At 49.9% G+C, this 5,875-nt stretch overlaps 1 pseudogene; it reads left to right on the forward strand.

Annotated features, from left to right (window-relative positions):
* The first annotated feature begins 305 nt into the window (after window positions 1–305).
* LOC132232419 (nuclear prelamin A recognition factor-like) lies at window positions 306–2,159 on the forward strand (annotated as a pseudogene).
* Window positions 2,160–5,875: the final 3,716 nt, after the last annotated feature.

The raw sequence follows: 5,875 nt of genomic DNA on the forward strand, positions 1-5,875 counted from the left end.
GTCCCTCCTCCTGCCCCTCAAACTCCAATTAATCAGTGGTGGTGGCGAGGTGGAACTGGGGACTAGATTCCTTAGTAGTCCTGTAGGTTCACTCTCCAGAGGTCAGGCCAGACACCAATGGACCAGTGTCTCCGGCACTATCCCAACAGTGCTACCGGCCTCCTGGAACTTGGCCTCTGGCACTGCGACCGCTTCCCCTCCCTACACACTCCACAAGGAAAAAAGGATACTGCCAGCAGTGACTGACTGCTCTCCCTGTGCTTCCTCCAGGTCACTCAAGCCAGCCCCCACCAGCCCTGCTCCAGATGAAGTGTGATCACTGCACACGGAAGGAATGTAGTAAAAAAACAAAAACCACCCAGCCGGTTTTGCTCAGTGGGTAGGGTAGAGCGTCAGCCTATGGAGTGACGGTACATTCCGGTCAATGACATGTACCTTGGTTGTGGGCACATCCCCATTAGGGAGTGTGCAGGAGGCAGCTGATAGATGTTTCTCTCTCATCAATGTTTCTAACTCTTTATCCCTCTCCCTTCCTCTCTGTAAAAAAATCAATAAAATATATTTAAAAAAACCAAAAACAAAGACCGATTACCAAGAGAATACCGCAGTCAACGTCTGGAGTCTGGCTCAGGAGAATGGAGAGAAGGGAGAATTCCCTAAGTTGGCCAATGCCAAGATATTTCTGAGTGACTGCCTGGCATGTGACAGTTGTGTGACTGCAGAGGAAGGAGTTCAAGTTTCTCAACAGAACACCAAGGACTTCTTCCATGTTCTGAACCTTAATAAGAAATGTAATAACTAACAGCATAAGGTGCTGGCAGTGTCCATGTGACCTTAGTCTCTGCCTTATTTTGCTGCTAAATCCAGCCTCAGTGTCACTGATGCATCCAGAAGGCTCTGCAGCTTTCTCAAAAGCCTTGGGGCGCACTGTCTTTGACATGAAGATAGCTGTGGACTTCAACATCCTGGAGAGTCAGAAGGAATTTGTGCATTGGTACTGCCAGCACCGTGAGGAAGAGCCCTGGCTACCCATGCTGACCTCCACCTGCCCCGGCTGGGACCGGTATGCAGAGCATGTTCCAGGTCACCCCATCACCCACCACCTCTACACCGCCAAGTCTCCCCAGCAGATCATGGGCTCTCTGGCGAAGGATTACTTCACCAGACGGCAGAACTTGTCCCCAGACAAGATTTTCCACGTCATTGTGGCCCTTTGTTAGGACAAGAAACTGGAGGCCCTTTGAGGAGATGTTCCCACAGCTTCACACAGTTCCCAGGGTGCTGCCTGCGTGTTAACCTCAGGGGAAACGGTCCAGATAACGGAGCAAAGTGACCTCACCTCGAATGATGCTGCCGTGGACACTTGGTTTGAGACAGAAAGGAGAAGGAGGTGAGGCTCCATGAGGGTGCCAGCTCCGACGGGTACCTGGCGCACATCTTCAGGCACATGGCCAAGGAGCTGTTCAACAAGGACGTGGGAGTGCTCACCTACCTCACCCTGAGGAACAGAGACTTCCAGGAGGTCACCCTTGAAATGGACGGAGAGGTTCTGCTTCGCTTTGAGGCTGCTTGCGGCTTTCAGAACACCCAGATGTAGTCCTGAAACTGTAGAGGGGCAAGTTCCCCTGCCACTTCGTGGAGGTCCTGGTCTGTGCCGGGAATGCCTAAGCGGCAGAGGCCAGGCCCAGGCAGATGATGGGTGTGCAGACAGGGCACTGCTGCAGCAGATGGAAGGCATCTACGCTGCCATCCCGGTGTGGCCCCTGGAGACCAGGGCCCATGTGCAGGAGCTGTTCCAGGAGTGGCTGGGGCGGGGGGCGACTCCCCGCGGGCCCAGGCGGCCCTGCACACCACTTAGCAGGGCCCAGGGCAGCCTGCCAGGACATCAAGTGGTAAAGGTCCAGCAGACACCCAGCCTGCAGGCCACCTGAAGAGGGGTGTCAGACATGTGAAGGAAAGGCTTAGCATCTCTGTCATCGCTTTGGTTTTCAGAATTCCCTGCTCCCCATCTGTCGGCTCCCTCCCTCTGAGGGACACTGTCATCATCACATGGGTGCAACTGGAATATTGTATCTCGAGAGGATTGCCCCAATGTACGCATCATTTTATCTGATGATGAAAAAAATCCCAAAGAACAAGAATGGAGACAGACTCCTGTCCTTTAGGCTTAAAAAGAAAAATCCCCAAAAAACAAAAAACAAAAACTCTGGAAGTGTCCTGCAAAGAGCTGTGACTTGGTTCTGTCCATGTGCCTCAGAGAGCTTGGATGAGGAAATGGCCCGGTTTGGCCATGACCTTACCCACTTACATTACTCTTGAAGGCGTCTTTGCCACAATGTGAATAAACTGACAACTTTTGGAATAGGGGCTCATATGAAAGTCTGCATTCCCAACTTTTCTTGAAACAGATCTATGTTCTGCAGCTGTGGCCACCGTCCTGAGATCAAGTCCTGTCAACTAGGTCCCGTCGCTGGGAATCAGGGGGCACTGGAGTGCCCCCCACATTCCCTTTTACATTCAGGGATTGAGCTGAACTCACTTTGGGGGAGGCCTGGCAAGGGTGACAGGTGTCACAGATGGAAGGATGGAGAATGGAGAGGCGGACACCCTGCTCAGTCCTTCCCTGGGTGGGGTCAGGCAGATGAAGGCCAGCCAGCCCACCCCACAATAGGGTGAGATAGTGTCCTCTGTGTCCACCTCTCACCCCATGGGTCCGACCACTCCCCTCAGCTTCGGGTAGCTTTCTGCGTTCCACGATAGTGCACTCTGCCCTCACATGCTGCTTGCCCTACGTGAGAAGGAAGAGAGCAGTTGGCCCACAGACAACTACGCAGAAAGATAGGGCTCACAGCTGGGGAGCACAGTGGCAGTGGCGGGAGCCTCTCCTGCCTCCATAGCAGTTCTAAGGAGCAGTGAGCTGAGTAGTAAGGAGAGTGAGCAGGCAGGAGCGAGGGGTCCCGGACTGCGAGAGGAATTTCCAACTGTCCAGCAGGCGGACATCCCCTGAGGGGTCCTGGACTGCAAGAGGGTGCAGACCGGGCTGAGGGGACCCTCCCCCCAGGCACGAATTTCATGCACTGGGCCTCTAGTCAACACTAATAAAAGAGAAAAATGGTAATTGGCGTACGACGATACCCTTTTCATTGGCTAATCAGGGCTATATGCAAATTAACTGCCAACTAAGATTGGCAGTTAACTGTCAACAAGATGGCGGTTAATTTGCATATGTAGGCACAATGCAGGGAGGCGAAAGGGAAAGCAGGAAGAAGCCCCCTGCGACTGACAGTGATCGGAAACCCAGGGGGGAGCTAAGAGCTGGGGGGCAGGGCAAAGGTGGCCCTGGGGCCGCCTTTGCCCTGCCCCCCAGCCATGATCGGAGAATCAGGTGCCTTTTCTGCCCTGGCCAGTGATAGCAGGAAGTAGGGGTGGAGCCAGCGATGGGAGCTGGGCACGGTCGAAGCTGGCAGTCCCAGGAGCTAGGGGCCCCTTGCCTGGGCCTAAAGCGAAGCCCACGATCGTGGGGCCGCTGCAGCTGTGGGTCCCCGCTGCCCGGGCCGGACGCCTCAGCCAGAGGCATCCTGCAGGGGCAGGGGTGGAGCCCGCGCAATCGTGGCGCCCCCCCGCTGCCACTGCAGGTCCCCGCTGCCCAGGCCGGACGCCTAGGCCAGAGGTGTCAGGCCTGGGCAAGGGGCCGATCCTGCGATTGGAGGGTGATGGGGGTCAACGCCTGAGGGCTCCCAGTATGTGAGAGGGGGCAGGCTGGGCTGAGGGACACTCCCCCCCCCACACACACACACCCAGTGCACGAATTTCGTGCACCGGGCCCCTAGTAAGTATATAATTGATAACATTATTATACATCGCTGTAGTTTATTTTAAAAGGGTTTTAAAAATGACTTTGATGCATGGAGTTATTTTCCTTTTTAAAACTATCTATATATTAATATCACCTATTGCTCAATTGAGATATAATTGAGGCTCAATATAATTCCCATTTTTGCACTGGTATGTATGAATAATTATAACTATTATCTATATATATAAAAGCCTAAGTGACCAATCTACTATTTGACTGTTTGTTTGGCCGGTAGCTATGATGCGCAATGACTACCAGGGGGCAGATGCTCCAAACTGTAGTTATGACGTGCACTGACCTCCAGAGGACAGACACTCAATGTAGGAGCTGACACGCTGCAGGGAGTTGGCAGCTGCGTTTCCTGAGTGACGCACCCAGAACCAGAGAGGGGGGAGCCCAATTCCGGGCTGCTTCACCCGAGAACCGCCCTCTCACAATCTGGGACCCCTCAGGGGATGTTGGAGAGCCGCTTTCGGCCTAAATCTTGCAGGCTAGGTTGAGGGACCCCACTGGTGCATGAATCCGTGCACCAGGCCTCTAGTAATAAAATATAGATGGGAAGAATGTCATTAAAAATGCAATGTCATTCAATTCTTTGGACACTTTCTGAGTTACATGCCAAAAACAAATCACATTGAGATCTATTATGAATACTCTAGTAATTAGAAAGTGTAAGAGATATTCTTTTAATGTAATGAAAGCAAGTAATCTGGAAATTGTGTGATATATGAAAGTATTTGTCACAAGGCTTTACTGTCATTCACTTTCTGGCCACTAAACTGAAATTGAATAATCCTTATTATTTTGACCCTGAATGAATTTTATACAATAACCAATTTGTAATTGAGATATTAAAAACAGAGGTTAACATTACTTTTGAAAAATGGATGAGAGAGACTGGTCAAGGAAAGAAGGGCAAGAAGAAATACTGGTTTATTCTCATGAAGGTTAAATTTATGAAAACATGAAGCCAAAATGTGTTCGGGTCCCAGTTCGTTGTCTCATAAACTCAACGAATGAATTTGTGGACAAAAACGGTTAGCAGAAACAAAATTTATTGAGAGAAACCAGTCCTGGAGAAGGTGCAGCTCAGGTTCCAAAAGCAGGCCAGTGTCCAGAGCTTCTGTTCCATGTTGCAGCTGGGGGTAGTTCGGCATCCAAGCTAATTAAAGTCTGTTAGTCCATGTGTGGAGTCCCACATGGCCATAAATGATGTGGGCATAGGGGAGCACATTCCCTGCCATAGGAGCGTAGAATCCAGTGTGTCAGAGCAGAAAGGGAGGAAGAGAGTGTCTTTCTTTGTCGAGGGATAGATACAAGCTTGCTAGCTTCTGATTGATTCTTTCAAAAAATTCTGCCTTAGCAACATCCTTAGGCTTGGTTATAAGCCTCACTGCCCATCTTAGCAACATCCATATATTTTAAAGTTCATGTCTCCCTTGCATGCACCCTTTCCCCACCCTGCTGGGTTGCCTTAGTAACCCCTGCCAGCTGAGTTTCCTGGTGCTACTTCCTCCCCACCAGTGGTCCAAACGCTGACTACCTAGCTACTTTCGGTCTCCTCAAGCATACATATGAGAATCTAGGGTTTGGCAATGATTGTGCTGTTTCCTTAGGAAGTCTTCATGTTATTCCAGGTTGCAGGTACCCTAATTTGAAGATTATTACTTAGCAATGTATTATTTACGTACTATTTTTAATGTTCTGTTTTAAAAGCTTTGCCCAAACACAACCTTCTACTCACAAAATGTTTGCCATTTGATATTTTATGTATATACAGAGTAAGCAAAGTAGGTTTACGGTTGTGATAATGCAACACAGAGTAAATAAAACTATTGTAATAATCATAGCCTGCATGTCTTTTTTAATAACTGTAAACCTACTTTTGCCCACCCCTGAATATACCTGATATAGCATGTCCAACCAGGATTACCTCCTATGAAGTGAAGTCATTGTATCAAGGGCATGGTTCTTTATCTCAGGCTAAAGACATTGAAGAGAGATTGATGAGTAAAAAGT

The sequence above is a fragment of the Myotis daubentonii genome, chromosome 4 (assembly GCF_963259705.1).
Source record: "Myotis daubentonii chromosome 4, mMyoDau2.1, whole genome shotgun sequence".
Classification (NCBI taxonomy): domain Eukaryota; kingdom Metazoa; phylum Chordata; class Mammalia; order Chiroptera; family Vespertilionidae; genus Myotis; species Myotis daubentonii.